This window comes from Lytechinus variegatus, chromosome 6 (genome assembly GCF_018143015.1).
Source record: "Lytechinus variegatus isolate NC3 chromosome 6, Lvar_3.0, whole genome shotgun sequence".
NCBI lineage: Eukaryota > Metazoa > Echinodermata > Echinoidea > Temnopleuroida > Toxopneustidae > Lytechinus > Lytechinus variegatus.
Genome location: NC_054745.1, coordinates 33,414,203 through 33,438,955, shown reverse-complemented (window position 1 = coordinate 33,438,955; position 24,753 = coordinate 33,414,203). Strand labels below are relative to the sequence as shown.

Genomic DNA, 24,753 nt, shown 5'->3' with positions numbered 1-24,753 from the left:
TTTTTTCTGAAGAGGTCTTTTAATGGTTGCAGGGTCTTTGTTTCGTTGTTGTGTTTTTAATGACTTTTATAACTGGGTCTGACAGAAAGACTACGCTACATTTTCATGTTATTCAACATAAATAGGATCGTTGTTTTTTTTTATAATTATTATAATTTTTGAAATAAATGGGTCTGGAAAAAAGACTTTGGACTTATATTATGATTTTTTAATTAACCGGGTCTGGAAAAAAAGATTTCGCATTTTTGTGCTATATAAACACATTACTATAAAGTTTCAGCTTTTAGTTACCGGGTCTGGAGCAAAGACTATGCTTCATTTTCAATTTACCATTAGCGTCTGGAGAAAAGACTAAGCTCGATTCTCATTTTTATTCCACTGGAATATCATTAATGTATCTCATTTGGGACTAAGATTATATTTTTTGAAATGACCGGGTCTTTATAAAAGACTGGATTTATATCATGATTTTTTTAAAACACCCAGGTCTGGAAAAGAGATTTTGGATTCATATCATGATATTTGAAACAACTGGGTCTGGAAAAAGACTTTGGACTTGCATTATTATTGTTTAAACAACCGGGTCTGGAATAAAGACTTTGGACTTATATTATCATTTTTGAAACAATCGGGTCTGGAATAAAGACTTTTGGCTCATATGATTATTTTTTAAACAACCGGGTCTGGAATTAAGACTTTGGACTTATATTATTATTTTTTAAACAACCGGGTCTGGAATAAAGACTTTTGATTTATATTATAATTTTTGAAACAACAGGGTCTGGAAAAAGACTTTGGATTTATATTATAATTTTTGAAACAACCGGATCTGGAGAAAAGACTTTGGACTTATATTATCATTTTTGAAACAATCGGGTCTGGAATAAAGACTTTTGGATCATATGATTATTTTTCAAACAACCGGGTCTGGAATAAAGACTTTGGACTTATATTATTATTTTCTAAACAACCGGGTCTGGAATAAAGACTTTGGATTTATATTATAATTTTTGAAACAACAGGGTCTGGAAAAAGACTTTGGATTTATATTATAATTTTTGAAACAACCGGGTCTGGAATAAAGACTTTGGATTTATATTATTATTTTCTAAACAACCGGGTCTGGAATAAAGACTTTGGATTTATATCATAATTTTTGAAACAACAGGGTCTGGAAAAAGACTTTGGATTTATATTATAATTTTTTAAACAACCGGGACTGGAATAAAGACTTTGGGCTCATATTAATATTTTTGAAACAACCGGGTCTGGAATAAAGACTTTGGGCTCATATTATTATTTTCAAAACAACCGGGTCTGGAATAAAGACTTTGGATTTATATTATAATTTTTGAAACAACCGGGTCTGGAGAAAAGACTTTGGACTTATATTATCATTTTTGAAACAATCGGGTCTGGAATAAAGACTTTTGGATCATATGATTATTTTTTAAACAACCGGGTCTGGAATAAAGACTTTGGACTTATATTATTATTTCTAAACAACCGGGTCTGGAATAAAGACTTTGGATTTATATTATAATTTTTGAAACAACAGGGTCTGGAAAAAAACTTTGGATTTATATTATAATTTTTTAAACAACCGGGTCTGGAATAAAGACTTTGGGCTCATATTAATATTTTTTAAACAACCGGGTCTGGAATAAAGACTTTGGGCTCATATTATTATTTTCGAAACAATCGGGTCTGGAATAAAGACTTTGGATTTATATTATAATTTTTGAAAACAACCGGGTCTGGAATAAAGACTTTGGGCTCATATTATTATTTTTGAAACAACCGGGTCTGGAATAAAGACTTTGGATTTATATTATAATTTGTTAATTGACCGGGTCAGGAAAAGAGACTTTGCACTTTTGTGCTAAATGAACGCATTACTATACGATTTTAGTTCAGAACGGATTTGCCAAAAATCCCTTCAAATTTATTACATTTGTGGGTAAAGTCATTATTACATTTGTGGGCGATCAAAAATTATTACATTTGTGGGTAAAGTGCATTATTACATTTGTGGGTGAAATTATTACATTTGTGGGTAAAGTGTTATTACATTTGTGGGCGTTATTACATTTGTGGGTAAAGTGTTATTACATTTGTGGGCGTTATTACATTTGTGGCGATTATTACATTTGTGGGTGTAACAGAGGGACCAACCTTAAATTGAAGACCCACTATCGTTTGGAACAACATGGATGTAGAGTGTAGTCTTTTAATCTTCCAGACCCGGTCATTTAATAATTTGAAGATCCTTCTGAACTAAGATCCTGAACTAAAGCATACATAAGGAGCACAGCCATTCAAAAATTATTAAACAAAAAAACTGCAACACCTCACCGTCTACCAAATTAAGACCTTGTAGAAATGAATATAGAATGTAGTCTTTACCCTAGACCTTGTTGTATCAATAACAAAAAAAAATCAAATTTAATACCTCACCGTCTAATTCCTATGGAATAATTTGTTGTTGTTGTTGTTTTAGCTTATACGGCGGGGGTCATTCAGTAGTGAATATTTGCGCAAAAAAAACCCACATCCACCGAGCCGGATTCGAACCAGCGACATAAGGTTAACAGTTGTCAATCATCTACAGTCCTCCGCTCTACCAACTGAGCTATCGGTGGTTACTGGGTTTGTGTAGTCTTTACTCCAGAACCGGGTGATTAAACAAATTCAAAACTATTTAAACCCCGCCATCTTCCACTACTAAGACTCTGTTATAAAGAACGTGTATATAACGTATTCTCAATTCTCCAGACCCGTTTATTCAAACAAATTTTCAAGACCCCACAGTCTCATTCCTGTGAAAAAAAGATGGATATAAAGCGTTGTCTTTTCTCCAGACCTTTGATAAAAAACCTACAGAATGTAGACCCAAGACTAAGACTCCGTTTTAAAGTGTGTGTGTGTGTGTGTGTATTAGTTTTGTAAGACGTGTATTAATCAGATATCATTATTTACGTGTGGACCGACCTTTAACGTCACCATCCGAAAGACGTGACCAGGGCTCGAACCTCGAACCTCTGCATCAATTTGTAACTTCCCCACAGCTTGGATTACAGGCGCACGCCACAACGCCCAGTTGTGGCAAGGGTACATATCGTAGTCTTTACTCCAGACCCGTTTAAAAAAAATATGTTATAATCTTAAAAAATAAGACCCTGTAAGAAAGCATGGATAAAGAGCACAGTCTTTACCCCAGACGCTGTTATAAAAAAAAATAGGAGATCTTCAATTTGACGACCCCATCGTCTCATCTCTGTGGGAAAAAATTGATATAGAGTGTAGTCTTTACTCCAAACCTGGTGATTAAAAAAACTTAAATACTAAGACCCCATCATCTTCCAAACTAATAGTCTATAACAAAGCACGGGTACCTATAGCATAGCCTTTGCTCCATACCCATTTATTAAAAAACTACACTGTACACTGTACACCCACTGTATAATTACGCTGTATACCCATGTGCTACATTACAGGGTCTTAGTATTGAAGATGACGGGATTTAAGTTTCGAAGATTCTTGATTTTTTTTTCAAATGACTGGGTCTGGAGAAAATAATAACTCTATATCCATATGCTTGATTACATGGCAATGGTTTAGAAGATGGTGAGGTCTAAGTTTTAAAGTTTATTTCTCTTTTTAACCACCGGGTTTTGAGTAAAGACTACGCTTAGCTAGTCCAGGTATAGCGTTAATCCTGTTGTTTGGAAGAATATATGGCCAAGACTGAGTATTAAAAAGTAGACTAATAACCTTCATCTTGTAGGATAAGGTCGCATTGGGTCTGGAAAAGGAGACTACCAGCATGGGTCGGCAGAGCAAAATTGATAGGGGGAGGGGAGGGCACAGCGAAAAAGGGCACTTCCTCTTTTGAAAAGGGCACTTGAAACAAAAAACTTTGTTAAAAACAAAAAAGCATATGTACCCTAGTAGGGTAATGAGAAAAATGATTGAGGGGGGCAAACATGGCGTATGGGGCAAAATTTCTTTAAAGCTGCGAGCGAGCGAGCAAAATTTTGAAACTTTTAATGAAAAAAAAACATTTGTGATAGATTTTGACATAGAGAACACTATCATATTTCACCACTTTTCTTTCCCTTTCTTCTTTTCTTTTTCTTGATCTTGAAAACTTTTGAGGTCCATGGAACGAGGTCCATTTCTTAAGGGGCAAGTGCCCCCCCCCCCTCGGCTCAGATGCCCCTGCATAAAAGAAAGGACGCTAATTGCAAATACATATACCTTATATTAGCAAATTGGACATTTGAACAAACCAGAAGAGTAGGGGCATTTATCAGAATATTCATATGGGGCACTTGATCAAAGGTGAAATAAACACACTACAGAAGAAGAATTTCACTCTGCAAAGGGGAAACTTAACCCTATCTAGGCCGGGGTATTTTTGGAGTTCATTTGGCCGGGGGGGGGGGCTCCCAGGTCCGCACCCCTTGAGATCTCGGCCGTCGACCGCGCGATCGCACCGAAAATTGGCACACATTTTGTCTGGGATATAATCTACAAAATTGTATAGTAATTTATTTCATGCAAATCGTTATTACGTAATTATGCTAATTTATGCGTAATTAGTATGCAAAATCATACTTTTTCCTCTAACTCCATAAATAAAGCTCCAAATATTCTAATTTTTGGCATAGAAACCTTTTGTGATGTTCTTATCAAGTGTAAATAAAAAAATGTGATATCATATCAATTTCTTATGTATTATATTGTTCCTTGCAATTTCTCATGTATTTCTTTGTTTTTTGGCACCTTTTACATGATTTTTCTATGTTTTTTCAATAAAATTCGTTGGGACTCTTCGAAGATCATAAACAGCATAAGATACATACATTTAGGCCATCAAAACTAAAAATAATTATACATTTATGATTTTTGGTTGAAAACACAATTTACATGATTGACTTTGTACACGAAATCACGTTTTTGAGCAATTTTTGGTCTGACATGCACTGACATAACATTGCGTAACTTCGGAACCGCGTACCCGGGTGACGCAAAATTGGTCTCCAAAGTTGCGCAAGACTTGAAAGTCCGCGAGCAGCGCGGTCAAAAAAAATTGCGCGACGAAAATATCGTGCGACTCGTTGAGGGGGAGGGGGACCTCTGAGCCCCCCCCCCGCCCAGCCTAGATAGGGTTAAAGGGGCGAGAGGAACATTTTAAAAGGATTTTTATTATTCAAATATCAATATTAATATTAATAAATATCATATTAAATATCACAAGGTGGCGTCGGTACATCACTTTGGGTGTGTTAAAAGAGATAGGAAACAATGCCTTGTTTGAATGTTCATAGATTCATAAAAATTAATATCAAATGCCATAGTAATCAAGACATTTTGGGTTTATAATTAAATTTTAAAGAAATTCGATGAAATCTAGAAATTAAATCAACAGATCAAGTTCAATGTGTGTATCAGTGGAAATCATGCTTGCCTCTCCCACCCCCTTTAATTAATTGCCCCATGCAGTGTTCGAAACAGTATATGTCCCTTTAAGGTGACACGACATATACTCCTGCGACAATTAATATCTTAGAAGGCATAGGATTAGTGTTAGGATTGTGATAGAGTTTTTGGTTCAGAATATTGTCATGATAAAGATTAGGGTGTATTTAGTTTTGGAGGTTAGCTTTTATGTTTCGCTAATGTTTAGATTTTCCATCGGAGCAATTGTCGCCGGAGCAAATGTCCACTAAGCCTGGTGCCCCCCCCTGCCTCTCTGAAAAGCGTTTCATTGCCGATGACACTAGCTGTAGCTTCTCCCTTATGCAGGCATGTTTCTCATTTTAACAGTAATGTTATGAAACATTTCATGAGAAATATCCTTAATATGGATAAAAACAGTGATTTGCACATATCCCGTCGTCACGTTTGCACAGATGCCGTTGATAAATTTTGACAGATTTGCACATTTCCCGGCGAGGCGTTTGCACAAATTCCGTTGTTTGCACAAATCCCGGCGAAATTTTGCACATATACCGTTGTTTGCACATATCCCGGCGTTTGCACATATCACGGCTCCACAGGAGGATATTCCTGGGGTTGTCGTTAGAAAAAAAAAACCTCACAGGTAAGGAAGAAAGAAGGCAGAATACAATGACACTAATCAATTCATCCTAATTCCGAGACCAAGGCAGGTGCTAGATCATTTAGATCTAATGTATCGACGGCTGACGTACACTTCGCGCGCCAGCTGCGGTAGGGACTAGGCCTTAGCCTGCCGTATAGAACTGACCAGCTGGTGTCTAATATCAATATAAAAGCAATATAGCAAATCCTTTTTCCCAGTACCCCAAGAAATGTTATGAACTTTCATAAACCAAGGACGGCGACAGATTAGAAGAACTAACTGTTTTGCTGGATTATCCAGCTTGTGGAGGTTCATGTGGTAAAATACCATGCATTTCCACATTTTATTTTTACCGAGTCATCTAGCATTTGATAAATACGGTCTATCCTTGAGATAGACCTTTTTGCCATATTAACTCGCTAAGACCATAATTAGAGATAGACCCTTTTACCACATCATCCATTTCATTAGTATGGTAAAAATAAGATAGACCATTTTGCCGTATTAACTCCCTTATGCATGTCAATAGCCCCGTACGCATTGGCGGCGGAAGCCACTAAATTTAGGGGGTGTCCACCTGAAGTTTTGGGATGGACACATGTAAAAAATGGGACAAGCGTCCCAAAATTTTTTGACAAGCAAAAAAAAAAAAAAAAAGGTCATCAACCTAATTTTAGGGGGGGAAAACACACGTTTCAGGGGGGGCCACGTGGACGCAGGAAAAAAATTGACAAGCAAAAAAAAAAAAAAAAAAGGTTATCAAAAAAAATTTAGGGGGGGACCGTCCCCCCACCTAAAATTTAAGGGGGGACACGTCCCCCCCGCTTCCGCCGCCTATGCCCGTACGGTAAAACCGTCTAACTACGTAAATGTGGTATTAATTTTTAAATGAATAGATGTAATCAGGGTTTTAAAAATTAAATTATCAGTTTTTTATACACTTTATTGCTATACAAAGTATCACACAATTTATCCCTCAAATAAAAAAGCTCACAAGTTTGAACTTTAAACCCATTTTTCTCCGTTTTTCCCCGAACAGTGTTTTTCAAGATAGACCCTTTTACCATATCAGCGGCGGTGGAGAAAAATGGAAAAAAGAAAAAAACGGGAAGAGATCAGAAAAAAGAAAAGAAATAGTAATGAAATATGTTATAATCACCAAAAACCTAATTTATCAAGCAACGGATTAATATAATATACCGAGATATTGACCTTTTTACTACGCTGGAGATGAGAATGATCATCACTGAATCGAGTATATACATCCGCCCAACCCCCCCCCCCCCCCCCGACACACACACAGATTCTTTTTTTTCTCGCTCTCTCTGTCTCTTTTACTAGGTCATGATTTCAATGATAGTACATAAAGAGCAACTCATACAATGTTCGTCACATTAATATTGCCGTTACCTATGATTATGGAAATGAAATAACTTCAAAGCGTAAAATAATTTCCGAAGTCCACATCTGAATACTGTTTCATCGTTTATTATCACTTCCGTTATGATTTTTTCCCCTACAATTCAGAACTCTTGATAAATGGCAATTCGAATTTGATACCAGCTCAGGTGTTAAGGTGAGCATAGGTGCATTTATGTCGCTTTATATTAATTTTGTAACTTGCTTGTTGCTATCTTGTTTCGTTGCAAAATGTAATGCTCGATGGTGTCAAATGCCTTTGATAAATCCATTAAAAATCCAATAGTATACCTTATTTCGTTTCTTGTTGAATTGAGTGAGATGAATTGAAAAGAGCTAAATCAGTCGAAGATTGCTTACAAAATCGAATTCTTTATTTATTAATCTATCAATTGTTTGCAAAAAATTATACAGACGACAATATAAGACTTTCTCAATTATCTTTAAAAATACAGGAAGAATAGCAATGGGTCAAAAATTAGTTTTTTTTGCACGAAATGCATGAAAGGTGTAAAGAAAAGTACGAACCAAGAATTACTTCATGTGTCAATCATGTTTTTGACACGGTAAGTTTTATCCAGCTTTTCTATATATTTGTTTTTCCCTTCAGATTACCAAATGTCATCTGTCTTCTGAGGTGACTACTCGAATGTGGTCATGTTTGCGATCCTTCACCTCAATGAATGATCTCACCATCTCAGACTCATCTCTCAGTTTTTCTCTATCACCTCCTGAGCTACCGTCCGTCACAAAGCTATTAGTCAATAAAGTGACGTCACAATGTTACGAAGGTTTGATCTCATTACTACCTGGGTTGCGAGATATTGATGTCCAAGATGGAGCTAGAGATGATCTTGTTGAATTTGTCAATTCTTCAACACGTTTGACATCATTGCAACGACTTGAGATAAGGTGAGTGTTAATGTTTTTAGCTCATCATTTGCCGAGGATGTTTATTGTTGCAATAGCCCTTTAAAAATTCTTTTTTTTGGGTTATTAGCTGAAGACGCTCTAACATCAAACCGATAGAGTCAAGCGCCCCCAACCCCACCCCCCTCGCTTTCACTTATAACGGTCATTTATAATCGGATATCACACTAAATATAATTGGAAGGTCTATTGTAGTATCCGAAATCGATAAAACGTTTTAGGTAAACAGTAATCAGATCACAAAGCGTAGAAGGTTACACATTCCTCAACTCACATTCATCTGCAACAGCAGGGTGCACCACCCAAAAGAAAAACAAAGAATATCAAGTCCACGAAAGAATTTCTTCACTCACTCAACAAATTTTTGTTGAAATATAAAAAAAAAGATAATGATTGCACTGTATTTATATACAAACAAGTGAAATAATATGTGCGAACTAAATAATTGTTTATATCCAAATAAACTTACGAGTAGCAGCAGACGTAATGCACCAACGAGAAAGGAAACTTGGCGTGTTGGATATATACTTGATCGCTCGTTCTGTTAGAACTTCGACATCATTATTCCCACAACAGAATTTAGATAATTCTTATTATCATAGAAAAATAAATGTACGATTAAAATTATTGTTCTCATTAAGATAAACACTTTGTTTAATTAAATATTTGAAATAAATTAAAGTAGGATGTAAAACTGAATTATTTACCAGCTAGGTAGCATGTAAACAAGAGCTGCACGCAAAAGTGGGTCCAAAGGGGGGGGGGGGGGTGGGCACCCCCCTCCCATTGGCGGAACCAAAAAATGTAATAGGCAACATTTGTATAGCGCTTAGTACAAATGTTTCTTAGCGCCACATATAAATACCCTGGCTTTAGAAAGGCTACCCTGATCGGGAGTAACGAGCATTCAATGAAATCCTTCTTACCAGGTAACCATTTACTACACCTGGGTGGAGAGTGGCAAATGTAGATAAAAAAAAAACTTGCCAAAGGACGCTAGTGCTGCGCGGCCCTCGGCCCTGATATGGCAAAAGGGTTTCTCTTGAAATTTTGAGTTTTTGACAAAATTTCAAATCCGGGCAATTTTAAGGCGCTCTTTTCACTGGTGGGATCGGTTTGTCGCATAAAATGCTAGCTTTCGAGATGAAAATGATCATCACTGAATCGACTATATACATCCGCCCAACCCCCCCCCCCCCACACACACAGATAATTTGTTTTTCTTACTCTCTCTGTCCCTTTTACTAGGTCATGATTTCAATGATGGTACATAAAGAGCAACTCACTCAGTGTTCGTCACATTAATATTTTCGTTACCTATGATTATGGAAATGAAATAACTTTAAAGCGTAAAATAATTTCCGAAGTCCACATCTGAATACTGTTTCATCGTTTATTATCACTTCCGTTATGATTTCCCCCTACAATTCAGAACTCTTGATGAATGGCAATTCGACTTTGATACCAGCTCAGGTGTTAAGGTGAGCATAGGTGTATTTATGTCGCTTTATATTAATTTTGTAACTTGCTTGTTGCTATCTTGTTTCGTTGCAAAATGTAATGGTCGATGGTGTCAAATGCCTTTGATAAATCCATTAAAAATCCAATAGTATACCTTTTTTTCGTTTCTTGTTGAATTGAGTGAGATGAATTGAAAAGAGGTAAATCAGTCGAAGATTGCTTACAAAATCGAATTCTTTATTTATCAATCTATCAATTGTTTACAAAAAATTATACGGACGACAATATAAGACTTTCTCAATTATCTTTAAAAATACAGGAAGAATAGCAATGGGTCAAAAATTAGTTTTTTTGCACGAAATGCATGAAAGGTGTAAAGAAAAGTGAGAACCAAGAATTACTTCATGTGTCAATCATGTTTTTGACACGGTAAGTTTTATCCAGCTTTTCTATATATTTGTTTTTCCCTTCAGATTACCAAATGTCATCTGTCTTCTGAGGTGACTACTCGAATGTGGTCATGTTTGCGATCCTTCACCTCAATGAATGATCTCACCATCTCAGACTCATCTCTCAGTTTTTCTCTATCACCTCCTGAGCTACCGTCCGTCACAAAGCTATTAGTCAATAAAGTGACGTCACAATGTTTCGAAGGTTTGATCTCATTACTACCTGGGTTGCGAGATATTGATGTCCAAGATGGAGCTAGAGATGATCTTGTTGAATTTGTCAATTCTTCAACACGTTTGACATCATTGCAACGACTTGAGATAAGGTGAGTGTTAATGTTTTTAGCTCATCATTTGCCGAGGATGTTCATTGTTGCAATAGCCCTTTAAAAATTCTTTTTTTTTTGGTTATTAGCTGAAGACGCGCTAACATCAAACCGATAGAGTCAAGCGCCCCCAACCCCACCCCCCTCGCTTTCACTTATAACGGTCATTTATAATCGGATATCACACTAAATATAATTGGAAGGTCTATTGTAGTATCCGAAATCGATAAAACGTTTTAGGTAAACAGTAATCAGATCACAAAGCGTAGAAGGTTACACATTCCTCAACTCACATTCATCTGCAACAGCAGGGTGCACCACCCAAAAGAAAAACAAAGAATATCAAGTCCACGAAAGAATTTCTTCACTCACTCAACAAATTTTTGTTGAAATATAAAAAAAAAGATAATGATTGCACTGTATTTATATACAAACAAGTGAAATAATATGTGCGAACTAAATAATTGTTTATATCCAAATAAACTTACGAGTAGCAGCAGACGATATGCACCAACGAGAAAGGAAACTTGGCGTGTTGGATACATACTTGATCGCTCGTTCTGTTAGAACTTCGACATCATTATTCCCACAACAGAATTTAGATAATTCTTATTATCATAGAAAAATAAATGTACGATTAAAATTATTGTTCTCATTAAGATAAACACTTTGTTTAATTAAATATTTGAAATAAATTAAAGTAGGATGTAAAACTGAATTATTTACCAGCTAGGTAGCATGTAAACAAGAACTGCACGCAAAGGCGGGTCCAGAAAGGGGGGGGGGGTGGGCACCCCCCTCCCATTGGCGGAACCAAAAAATATAATAGGCAACATTTGTATAGCGCTTAGTACAAATGTTTCTTAGCGCTACATATAAATACCCTGGCTTTAGAAAGGCTACCCTGATCGGGCGTAACGAGCATTCAATGAAATCCGCCTTACCAGGTAACCATTTACTACACCTGGGTGGAGAGTGGCAAATGTAGATAAAAAACTTGCCAAAGGACGCTAGTGCTGCGCGGCCCTCGGCCCTGATATGGCAAAAGGGTTTCTCTTGAAATTTTGAGTTTTTGACAAAATTTCAAATCCGGGCAATTTTAAGGCGCTCTTTTCACTGGTGGGATCGGTTTGTCGCATAAAATGCTAGCTTTCGAGATGAAAATGATCATCACTGAATCGACTATATACATCCGCCCAACCCCCCCCCCCCCCACACACACAGATAATTTGTTTTTCTTACTCTCTCTGTCCCTTTTACTAGGTCATGATTTCAATGATGGTACATAAAGAGCAACTCACTCAGTGTTCGTCACATTAATATTTTCGTTACCTATGATTATGGAAATGAAATAACTTTAAAGCGTAAAATAATTTCCGAAGTCCACATCTGAATACTGTTTCATCGTTTATTATCACTTCCGTTATGATTTCCCCCTACAATTCAGAACTCTTGATGAATGGCAATTCGACTTTGATACCAGCTCAGGTGTTAAGGTGAGCATAGGTGTATTTATGTCGCTTTATATTAATTTTGTAACTTGCTTGTTGCTATCTTGTTTCGTTGCAAAATGTAATGGTCGATGGTGTCAAATGCCTTTGATAAATCCATTAAAAATCCAATAGTATACCTTTTTTTCGTTTCTTGTTGAATTGAGTGAGATGAATTGAAAAGAGGTAAATCAGTCGAAGATTGCTTACAAAATCGAATTCTTTATTTATCAATCTATCAATTGTTTACAAAAAATTATACGGACGACAATAAAAGAGGTAAATCAGTCGAAGATTGCTTACAAAATCGAATTCTTTATTTATCAATCTATCAATTGTTTACAAAAAATTATACGGACGACAATATAAGACTTTCTCAATTATCTTTAAAAATACAGGAAGAATAGCAATGGGTCAAAAATTAGTTTTTTTGCACGAAATGCATGAAAGGTGTAAAGAAAAGTCAGAACCAAGAATTACTTCATGTGTCACTCATGTTTTTGACACGGTAATTCTTTCCAGCTTTTCTATTTGTTTTTCACTTCAGATAACCAAATGTCATCTGTCTTCTGAGATGACTGCACGAATGTGGTCCTGTTTGAGATCCTTCACCTCAATGAAAAATCTCACCATCTCAGACTCATCGCTAAGTTTCTCTCTATCACCTCCTGAGCTACCGTCCGTCACAAGCCTATTCGCTAATAGATTGATGTCGCAATGCTACGAAGGTTTGATCTCATCATTACCTGGGTTGCAAGGTATCGATGTCCAAGATGCAGCTAAAGATGACTTTGTTGAATTTGTCGAATCTTCAACACGTTTGACATCATTGCAACGACTTGAGATAAGGTGAGTGTTAATGTTTTTAGCTCATCATTTGCTGAGGATGTTCATTGTTGCCATAGCCCTATGCAATTCTTTTTTTGGTGATTGCGCTCTAACATCAAACCGATAGAGTCAAGCGCCCAGGGGTAAAAGTGGCGGAGTTGAAAATGACAGAGGTAAAGATGGCAGAAGCAAAAATGACAGAGGTAAAGATGGCAGAAGCAAACATGACAGAGGTAAAGATGACATGCTACAGCAACAAGGAAGAGAGAGAGAGAGAGCCTTTTGACCTTGAACGGACTTTTGTCCATAAAATGAGCTACATGAACTAATTACTTTTTATTTGTCCTGTTTTCCATCATTATATTAGGTTTATAATTTATTGGTGATATGATTAAACTAAAATAATATTGCCAAAATCATTTCAATAAGTGAGTAATGAAAGGATTTATCTTGGCCTTTTCGTAAGTAGAACAGCGCTTCACATGCAAACCAAACCATGCCAACGATTTTTAATGTAAACAGCAATATGCACTTCCATTAACCCACTGAAATACACAAGTTTGAGATACCTTAGAACCACTTGCATAAATTGGAAAACAGAAAAAAAAGACATTCTGTAATATTTTATGACACTGCAACAAATAACAATGAAAAAAAAATCTAAAATTTAAAGTTGATTTCTCTTTTTATTACAAGAAATACATGTGGATCAATACTAACAAAATATAAATAATATTTATCTTACATGTACATCTCTTAAAGTGACAGGTGTGCAATCCAAAGTGAAATCCTATATCCAAATAAAAATCCAAGTTGGTTGGCGAAGATTCCGTAATTTAAAGTTCACAATGATGGCGATGATGAAACTGATGTTGAAGCACGATGAATAACAAGAGTCACCGTAACGAGTTGAAATGTCCGTGAAGACGATGTTGATGATGATTAACAGTCCATTTCAGCAGTCCATGGGTTGAAAAGCGTTCATTAAAACAGGTTGATAATCTCGATGAGAACTGAGAATTCCTCTCTCAAAATAACTGCAAACATTTTATTGATGGCGGGCAAATAATTCCACAACAGATAAACATTCCAGGTGGAAATAAAGTCTGCGCTGACATAAAGTCTGGCGTGAAACTCTGAGTTCTGATATGATCTTGAAGAAACTGCAGCTTATATATACAAATTTTAACTATTTTCGAGGTTTCTAGTATTGTCTTTAAAAAGAACATTTTCCTTCCTTCTAGAGCAGTCACATTCTGGAAGACTCTTGAATGACCTCAGTGAAATTAACATGTAAATAACATAGCTAATCCTATTGTCCTTTTCACTGCAGGCAGTCTCTTGTGTAGCAATCTATTGTTTAGCAGTCTGTATTGTCTCTTGGGATATTCCAGGGATAACAAAGATTATTCAAAGATTAGTGTCCAAGAAAGCTGTACTGGAACATTCTTGATCATGTTATACTATGAATATCCTTAAGGAGGAAAAAAAAAATCTTCATGCGTTACGTTCGCATTATTGCACATCCGAAGGCGTGTTTCGTTCTCATTTTTGCACAACCACACATTTCCCATAGAAGTTCCCTGTCCCATTGTTTTTCGAACAATTGCATGCCCCGGAGGCGCGTTTCCATTTTACACCCTGGCGAAGGCATTTTCCGGAAAAGTAGCCAAAAAGCGACTAGTGAAGAGTCTACGTCTACGTTTGTTTACATTATCAGCTGGGCGCGCGATCCAAAGTCCGCACCGAAGTTATCCGCAGAACATACCGTACTTGCAAATGCAGCTGAGCTTATACTTTCCAGGTTCAATACGAATGTTTGCCTTGATCATTTGCCTTGCCGATTTGCTGATGTCTGTCTTTCTATCTGTCTATATATCTATCTCTCAAATTCTATCTATCTATGTAACTGCAGTATCTATCTATCTAATAATCTTCTCTGTCTCTCTCATTCTTTATCTAACATCTATCTATCTCAAATTCTCTATCTCTCTCTATCTATCCATCCATCTGTCTGTCTTTCTCTATTTCTCTCTCTCTCTACATACCTATATAACTACAGTATCTATCTGTTAATTTGTCGCTCTTCTCTCTCATTCTTCATCTATCTGACATCTATCTATCTCTCAAATTCTCTATCTATCTCTCTATCCATCTATCTATCCATCTGTCTGTCTTTCTCTATTTCTCTCTCTCTCTCTATTTATCTATTTTTGAACTATAGTATCTATCTATCTGTTAATTTGTTAATAATCTTCTCTGTCTCTCTCATTCTTTAATTATCTATTTAATATCTCTCTCTCTCTATCTATCTATCTATCTATCCATCCGTCTGTCTTTTTCTTATTCTCTCTATTTTTTAACTTATCTATCTGTTAACTTGTTAATATTCTTTGTCTCTCTCCCTCTTTATCTAACATCTATCTATCTCTCATCTATCTATCTCTATCTATCCATCTGTCTGTCTTTCTCTATTTCTCTCTATCTATATATCTATGTATCTATCTATCTATCTATCTATCTATCTGTTAATTTGTCTATCTTCTCTGTCTCTCTCATTCTTTATCTTAGTATCTATCTAACATATATCTATCTGTCTATCAAATTCTCTATCTCTCTCCTTCTCTAGCATCTGTCTGTCTTTTTTCTCTCTTTCTCTTTGTCCGTCCATATTTCTATCTACAACATCTCTCTCTCTCTCTCTATCTATCTATCCTTCTCTCTCTCTCTTTCTCTCTCTCCCCCTCTCCCTCTATATATCGACCTCTCTGTCTCTCCCCCTCTCTATATTTATCTATCTATCCATCCATCTCTCCCTCTTTCTTTCTCTCTCTTTCTATCTATCTATCCACCTCTCTCTCTCTCTCTCTATTTCTATCTATCTATCTATCTGTCTATCTTGTCTCTATCTATTTATCAGTCTTCTATATCTATCTTTCGGCAGCTTCTAAGTGTATCAATCCATCAAACTTCAATTTGTCTTTCCATTATAAGTATCTGTTTATTTTGATTTTGTCTGTCATTCTATTCATTTAGTTAATAATTTATTTTTAGAAAAAAAAACTATCATAAACAACGCGACTGCAAAAGCATGTTCGGATTTCACTCCTGACTGCCGCTCTCTCTGTACATGAAGTGCCGAGGAACTCTGTGCTCTGATCAGTAACTGTGCAAATTGCATGCGGTGGTGGACTCGCCTGTGTCGCATGCTGCATGCAACCAGCGACGTGTGTAGACTCTTCACTAGTCGCTTTTTGGCTACTTTTCCGGAAAATGCCTTCGCCAGGGTGTAAAACGGAAACGCGCGTCCCGGAGCGTGCCTAGCTATAATGTATAGCCTGGCGTTTTTGTATACCGTACATGTGTACCGATCGATCGATCGCGCGTGCGGCATTGGTTTAGCGATTGACGGATTATCGCAGTTTACAAATTACAGAATCGTTGAGTTTTCCCCGAAAATCAATACATCCTGATCACAGCCAGGAAGTTCTTTGAAAAGGGAGAGGAGAAAATCAATAAAACCCTCATTACAAACAATACCATGGTCATGTTTTTTGTTAGGAGTCTGTGACTCATGACACGAATGTGAATGAGACCTTTTCAATGGAGTATAGTACCTTGACCACGCAAAAAATTACTCTCTTTTATTTTCCACTATATATGGGCTATTTTTATCAGATTATCATGAATTCGGTATCAATACCAAGCTTATGTAATGAACAGTCCAAGTGGATAAATAAAAATCATGCCACTAACAAAAGAACCAAAGTAAAAGGGGGCTAAATTTTGTTGGAAGTATTAGGAGAAAGCATTTAGAAAATGTAATTGACTATACATTTTTCCATAATAGGTCCAATAAATGTATTTACGATAAGAAAGCCCAGAAAACACTTTACAAGTTTTCTACATTTTATTTCAAAATTATCAGATAAAAATAACAGAGTGTATTATACTGCGTAGAGGCGATCACTGCTAAAATAATCCAACACACAGGGGGTTAACAGGTGAACGCATGAAGACTTAATGTAATTGCTTTTACAATTCTTCTAATATATAACACAAGTAATTTTCTTTACTTCCAAATCATAATGGATCCGAATAGTCTTACGTAAATGTTGCAATTATAGCAATTATTGTTTAGTATTTTAAGCAATAACTTATTGCAGCCAGTCTTAGTAAATGTCAGTTTCCCAAACAAGTTTCTATAGTCCGAGTACCACATGAATCTGGAAATGTGTAGCAAATAAAATGTATGGGCGTTTCTTACACTCTTAAAGATACTGGGCAACATATTGTCCACACAACAATTGGTTAAATTTTTATCTAATTCAGGGCAGTTTTAAACCAATAATGAGCACTTTGGTTGAAAACTACCCAGAGTTGGATGATTTTTTTTTAACAATTGTGTGGATACGCATACATTCGTAATTCCGAAGCTTCGTAATTCCGAAGGTTCGGTTATTCCGAAGGTTCGTATTTCCGAAGGTTCGTAATTCCGAAGGTTCGTCAATCCGAAAACGAAATGAGGTTCGTCAATCCGAAAACGAAATAAGGGTCGTAATTCCGAAGGTTCGTTAATCCGAAAACGAAATAAGGTTCGTAATTCCGAAGGTTCGTTAATCCGAAAACGAAATAAGGTTCGTAATTCCGAAGGTTCGTTAATCCGAAAACGAAATAAGGTTCGTAATTCCGAAGTTCGTCAATCCGAAAACGAAATAAGGTTCGTTAATCCGAAAATTAAACAAGGTTCGTATTTCCGAAAATGAAAAATTATTCATTTTGGTAACAAAAACGGTGTTGTCATTACAAGATTACACGATATTATGCAATGACGATCGATAATACATGCATGTATTGTGGCCAAAAGCATGTATTTCATTAAGAATGGCGCCCTGATCAAGCATAGGCTAAATTCGATTTTATCTGAGCTATTGCTGCCTAAGCAAATGATTTAAAGATGCAGGGGATCAAGTGTGTTGGTCGCGTGCGAGTAACCTCTAGATAATAGGATTTGTATTGCAAGGGATGTCATTTTTAATAACAGCTTCTGCTGGTAATAAAAATAGTACTATGATAATGATCCTTGTGAGATGTTGAAAGCGCGAATCGCAAGCTCAAACTAGTGGACATTTCATGTAACAAGACGTGAACTTAAACATTCTGAGCAGTTTTTTTAATCGTGAGAGAGATGAATATCCTTCTAAAGAAATTATTAACTCGAAGGCGAGCTGTAATTTATTTAATTTATTTGTAATTTATTTGTTTTAAGGACTGCATTTAGTGACTCATAAATAGAATATATATCTCACGAACTAAATAATGAGAGCGCGAACGGAAAGCTTAAAATTTGTGATATTCCACCTGAAAACTGGACATTTTATTTTTTTTTTGTAACTAGGAATAGAATGAGTTCCTCAATAAACAATACTTGATGCGAGCGAGAATCGTGAGCCAAAATTTTCCAATTGCCAACCTGAAAACTGGACATTCTAAGCATTCTTGTAAAAAAAAAATAATACCTGGGAGAACAGTTTTCAGAAATGAAGTGGCTTCCCTGGGTAAATAATATCTATATCATTATTATAATTCTAGGCCTACATGGAATTTCCAAAAGTTTGAGCACGTGATTCGCTCGCAACATCTCACAAGGATGCCATTTTAACAGTAATTGACCAAAAAGGCGAATTTTACATCTTCAGATTTGATTTCTTTCCCCCCAAACCGCTTGCTCGCTACGCTCGCAGAAATGAAACGTAAATATATAATTTATCAATCAGTGATCACTTAATTTTTTTTGCTCAATTCAATTACTACAAAACACACAACCTCTTTACACAGATGATAATCTCATGGTGAAAATATACGTTTGCACCAAATTGCCCCTATTGGCCCCTTTTTTGGCTTTGCCCCCCCCCCGGAAAATATATTCCGCCGCCACTGGTTGAAACACTCATCTTCTTCATGGCTAACTGCAAAACGTTTTTTAAATGTCCCCTTTAGATCAGGTCAGAGCTTATATATTTAAAATTTCTGTTCGCGATCTTGCTCGCAGTTATCTAAAGTTAGTTACATAGGCATTTCGTTTTGAAGATCACAAACATATTGCCCATCATATTAAAAAATATATGTAGCTCGTGCTCACATTATATAAAAAGGGTTTATCATGTTATTACATATTTACTTTATTTTATAAGTATAAAGATAATTATTGACTGTTAGGACTACCCTTTCAAAGAAACAAACAAAAATCAACTTTAAGCTGCCGATCGAGGAAAATGAGGCTGAAAAAATACCCCACCCCCTATTTGACGAAAGTAATCCGCCGGAGGGAGGCAGGGGGCACTTGCACCCCCAAAATGAAATAAAAAACAGGGAAATTAATATTTTCTAAAATGGGAAAGTTCCTTTTTCAAAAATAAATATGCCATTTTTCGTGTTTTTTCGAAATAAAATACTCTTTTTAAAGTATACAAGTTAAGTTTTCAGGCTAACGCTTTGCACTCTCATTCGATCGGTGAAATATGCATCCTAAAGAGGTCACTAAATGCCTTTTTAACAGGTTCCTTTTCTGTTCAGTATGTTTAAGCTGTGTTTTGCGCTCTTGTTATTTTTTAGTTAGATACACATCTTTTTAATGACAGCAGAAATCTGCTCGGATTTTTAAAAACTTATTTTCATTTTTATTGAAATACCCTAAAGTTTTAGCTTGTGATTCACGCTCGCAACACCTCGCAATTATGCCATTTTAAGAATAATTGACCCCCAAAACGTTTTACAACTTCACCTTTGAATTTGTTTTACCAAGCCGCTCGCTCATTACACTCTTTCCCGAAAAATAAAGCCTAAATATACGTTTTGCCATAATAAGGAATCACTTCAAAAAAGGTTTTTCTCTACTTAATCACTATCAAACACACAATGACTTCAAGCAGATGATAATCTTAAGGGGAAAATATCACCAAAGTGTCCATTTTGACGTATGAGTTTTGCCGCCCTTGCCTTCCCATCCTAACAATTGAACGGCAACAGTGTCCCCCGCCCCCATCCCCCTTGCCTCTGCTTTCCCGGTTTTCATTTTTCGGATTAACGAACCTTATTTTGTTTTCGGATTAACGAACTTATTTCGTTTTCGGATTAACGAACCTTATTTCGCTTTCGGATTAGCAAACCTTATTTCGTTTTCGGATTAACGAACCTTATTTCGTTTTCGGATTAACGAAACTTATTTCGTTTTCGGATTAACGAACCTTCGGAACAACGAACCTTATTTCGTTTTCGGATTAACGAACCTTCGGAACAACGAACCTTATTTCGTTTTCGGATTAACGAACCTTCGGAACAACGAACCTTATTTCGTTTTCGGATTATCGAACCTTCGGAATAACGAACTTTATTTCGTTTTCAGATTATCGAACCTTCCGAATAACGAACCGTCGGAATAACGCCACAAATGTTCGGATTAACGAACCCTTTTTCGTTTTCGGATTAACGAACATCGAGTTATTAGCAATTTACGTGTTTCGGAATTACGAACCTTCGGAATAAAGAACCTTCGGAATTACGAAGCTTCGGAATTACGAAGTGTAACCGTGTGGACAGTATGTTGCCTGACATTTTAAAAGTGAAGCTACCATTCTATCGACCTCTTTTGAAGGGGTAGTTCGCTCTGACGAATAGTTGTAAAAAAATTGCAGAAACAAAATGTATATTTGTGAGGATTTAGGAACATCTATCAAATATTAAGAAAGGTCTTAAAAGTTTAAATGTTTGATCTGTGATAGTTTCAGTTTCAATATGGTTTATTTTCATATCCCATAAAATATCAAATACAATGTAACGTCCATCATAAGACAATAAATCATTGATAATAAAATAATTCAATACATCACCATTATTCACAATAAAGAAGACAAATGTTATACAATTGAATGTCCAGATTGGAGGCAGCTATATCGATTAGATTAAGATATGAAGGGCAAACTATTAAAAGACAGAGCTTGTAATTTATAATTTCCCTATTAATACAATTATAAGTAGTTGTTAACTTGTTTTAATATCAATATATTAGAAGGAAAAAAGAGAAAGAGAAAAAAAGGTTTCAAAAAAAAAAAACGAAAGAAGACAGACTGAAAAAAAAAGAAAACCAGAGGGAGGTGGACTGAAAATAGTTAAGAGGAACATTTAGATATTTGTTTAAAATATAAGCTTTCAATTTACGTTTAAAAGTATGTAGAGAATTGCTATCTTTCAAGTCGGTTAGTCGATCATTCCAAAATAATGTATGATATATAACATACGAGCTCCTACCCCATATTTTATGCACTGTAAGATGTATACTTTTTATTTTTTAATGGTTCATGATTGCTAACAAATCTTTAAGGAGCGGACGTGTCATGATTTGTCTGTTGATATACCGAAGGACAATAATAAAGAGTCTTCCCTTTTTTTAATGACATTTCAGTGTTTTTTTTTTTCAAATCACACTTTACGGGAAAGCTGCTCGCAAATGACGTCACCATTTACATATAAAATTCTAATTGTTTCTTTTAAATCTTGAAAAGATTTCCTAAAACTGTCACCAATATCATTTTAAATATTTTTCCAGCTATTTTTACAATTAACTTTACGCAAGGGCGAACTTCCCCTTTAGTGAATTAAGTACAATACTTGGGATCCAAAGTGTGCTTCAAATTTGAATATTAGTAGAGCGATTAGAGAAGAGAAGCCAAAGTACATGTAAGTCCATGACAAAATAACATATACCAACCCAAGGGTTGGGAACACGATATATCCATGATTTATAAAATCAATGTTACCCCTTCCATTAGTCCAACATTTGTCTTCTCACACCCTTTTCTATTAAATATATGTATATGCGGGGCTTTTTTGAAAATTTATTGCATGGGGGTTTAAGACTGGCTATTTATACCTCTGTAATTTTTGCCTCTGCCATTATTTCCCCTGCCATTTTTACCCTTGCCATTTTTACCATTACCATTTTTACCTCTGCCGTTTTTACCTCTGCCATTTTTACCTCTGCTATTTTTACGTCTGCCATATTTTACACCGAGCCTAGCAACTGATACAGTGTTCGTCACAATAATATTGTCGTTACCTATAATTATGGTAATGAAATAACTTTAAAGCTTGAAATAATTTCTGAGGCACTCGGTCCACATCTGAATAATGTTTTATCGTGTATTATCACTTCCGTTATGATTTCTTTTTTCTCTACAATTCAGAACTCTTGATAAAGGGCAATTCGACTTTGATACCAGCTCAGGTGTTAAGGTGAGCATGGGTGCATTTATGTCGCTGTATATTAATTGTGTAACTTGCTTGTTGCTATCTTGTTTCGTTGCAAAATGTGATGGTCGATGGTGTCAAATGCCTTTTATAAATCCATTGAAAAATCCAATCGTATGCTTTTGTTTTTCTTTTCTTGTTGAATACAGTGAGATAAATTGAAAAGAGCTAAATCAGTCGAAAATTGCTTACAAAATCGAATTCTTTATGTATTAATATATCAATCGTTTGGAAAAAAATATACAGACAACAATATAAGACTTTCTTAATCATCTTATCCTTAGAAATACAGGAAGAATAGCAATGGGTCAAAAATTAGACTTTTTGCACGAAATGCATGAAAGGTGTGAAGGAAAATCAGAACCCAAAATTACAGTGCCGGCCGCGGGAAACGTCACAATGCCCCCTAGGGCAAACGCGGTAGCCCGTAGCGGGCATTTGAGGGGAGCGGACGCGGGAAGACGCCCGCGTCCGCTCCCCTAGGACATGAGTGCCCGCAGTTAGCGCCCGCGTCTATCCTAGGGTGTTTTCTCTAGGATGTTCGGCAGTGCATTCTTGGTCGAAAGAAGAAGTCTGATTTGACACATTCGTTCAAGACTGCATGTGATCTTTTTCTCATACCAAGCATAAGTTTTCGATCATTTATCGTGGATAAAATCTGTTATGAAAATTACATTACAAAGTTTTGGGCTGATAACTGGGATTTTAGGCTTTTCACCGAATGACTTATTGTGTTGGATTACACACTGGCACCAGCGTAAATGGTCATTTCCTATGAATATTCTCGCCGTCATGCCCGTGGTGTCCGTTATTTCATTCACTGATATGAGTTTCTGACAAAGGAGCTGGTATTTGTCGATGTTCACCCTACATTCCGGAGGTCGTCCTAGAACTATTTACTCTATTCTTTCCCTGCATGGCCATCTTTTTTACATACCCTGATATGCCTTTCAGGCGTGGATCTACGAGATGCAGATAAAAGGAAGAAGAAAAAAGCAAAAAATGAAAGGAAAAGGCGAAAAAGAAGGGATGGATTGAAGACGAGAAGAAAAGAAAAGAGATAAGAGAAATAGAAAACTGAGAGCCCGGACTGACAGAAGGGAAAGGAGAGAAAGAGAATGGGGGGGGGGCAAGAGGAGAAAGAGGGAACGGGGGGGGGGGGGAGAAAAGAAATGAGGAAAAGGTTAAATGGAGAAGGGATAAGGAAGGGGGAAATTAAAACAAGAACAACCTAACGAGAGAGAAAACAGAGGTGATAAAAAAAGCGAAGGTGAAATAGAAAGAAAAGAGGGAAGGCAAATAAAAGAAAGAAGGATAAAGAGAAGGAATGAGGGGTGAAAAATTAAAAGGGAAGGGAAAATTGACAAAGATGAAATTGCGGGGATAAAAGTTACTGAAGGGAGAAAGAGAGAGGGACAGGGACTAAGAAAATAACAAGTAAAAGGAAAGAAAAGGATATTTCTATTCTTATCAAAATACTGGAACCCCTCTCTAATTTTTATTATTTTTCATCCCCTTCCTGATTTATCATCTATCTCAACCACTAGCTCTCATCTTTTCCCGATGTTTATCTGTGGACATCATTTTTATATGCACCTCTCATCATCAAATTTATTTTCATTTATCGTTTAGTTCTTTCTCAATCCCTCTCTCAAACTATTCTTTCTCTCTTCCCAACATATAATGCTATGTTAAATTAAGCTACTTGTACATTTCTATAGAATACAAGAAACTGTTGTTTCACAATATAACGGAGAGGGTATTACAAAAGAAGGGGAAGGGAAAGCAAGAGAAAATAAAGGGGAGAAACAAATCAAGGATGAAAGGGGGCACAGAAAAGGAAGAGGGGAAAAGGGAAGAGAAGGGATAAAGGAAAGGGAAAAAGAAGGAAAGGGAAAAAAATATATAGAGGGACAGCAGAAGGAGGGAAAGAGAGAAAAAGGTGAAGGGGAGCAAGAAGGAAAAGAGTGAATAAATGGGGGGGGGGGGGATAAAAAGGAGGGGAAAGGGAGAGAAAGAGAAAATATAGCGGGGGATATCGAGCGTGATGATTAAAGGGATTTTCGACTATATTATATAGAGGTGAACCGGGACGGGCTTTTATTCTTCAACTTGGCTCGACTAATTCCTTTGTCCCCGAAAAGAATAGTAAAGTTTGATAGTTAGCGTTTGCGTGAGCACCTGCTAAAATTCTCAATAAAAGAAAAGAATGGTTTGTATAGCTCCATTCTTGGTTTGTCGGCAAGTGATAATTAACTCGTTAATTACCCATTCCATACAATACGTCGTAGTAGCTTTTGAAAACATACTTTTGCTTGGGCTTAAGCATTAAACTAAATGCGTTAGGAAAGTTTTTAATAGTTACATATACGCAAATAGTTTTGTTGTTCTGCTCTGAAGCGCATTGAGCATCTAATCAAGATGGAAAGTGCGCT

The 24,753-nt window shown here is 36.2% G+C and overlaps 1 long non-coding RNA gene and 1 other non-coding gene across 2 annotated transcripts; one reads left to right on the top strand and one right to left on the bottom strand.

The window, feature by feature from the left end:
• Positions 1 to 2,553: 2,553 nt before the first annotated feature.
• TRNAY-GUA lies at positions 2,554 to 2,642 on the bottom strand. The gene is given in 2 exon segments: positions 2,554 to 2,589; positions 2,606 to 2,642. It is a non-coding gene; the product is annotated as a tRNA-Tyr (tRNA).
• An 8,027-nt stretch (positions 2,643 to 10,669) lies between these two features.
• On the top strand, positions 10,670 to 12,795 carry LOC121417572. Its single transcript, XR_005970389.1, has 3 exons — positions 10,670 to 10,694; positions 12,142 to 12,190; positions 12,732 to 12,795. It is a non-coding gene; the product is annotated as an uncharacterized LOC121417572 (long non-coding RNA).
• Positions 12,796 to 24,753: the final 11,958 nt, after the last annotated feature.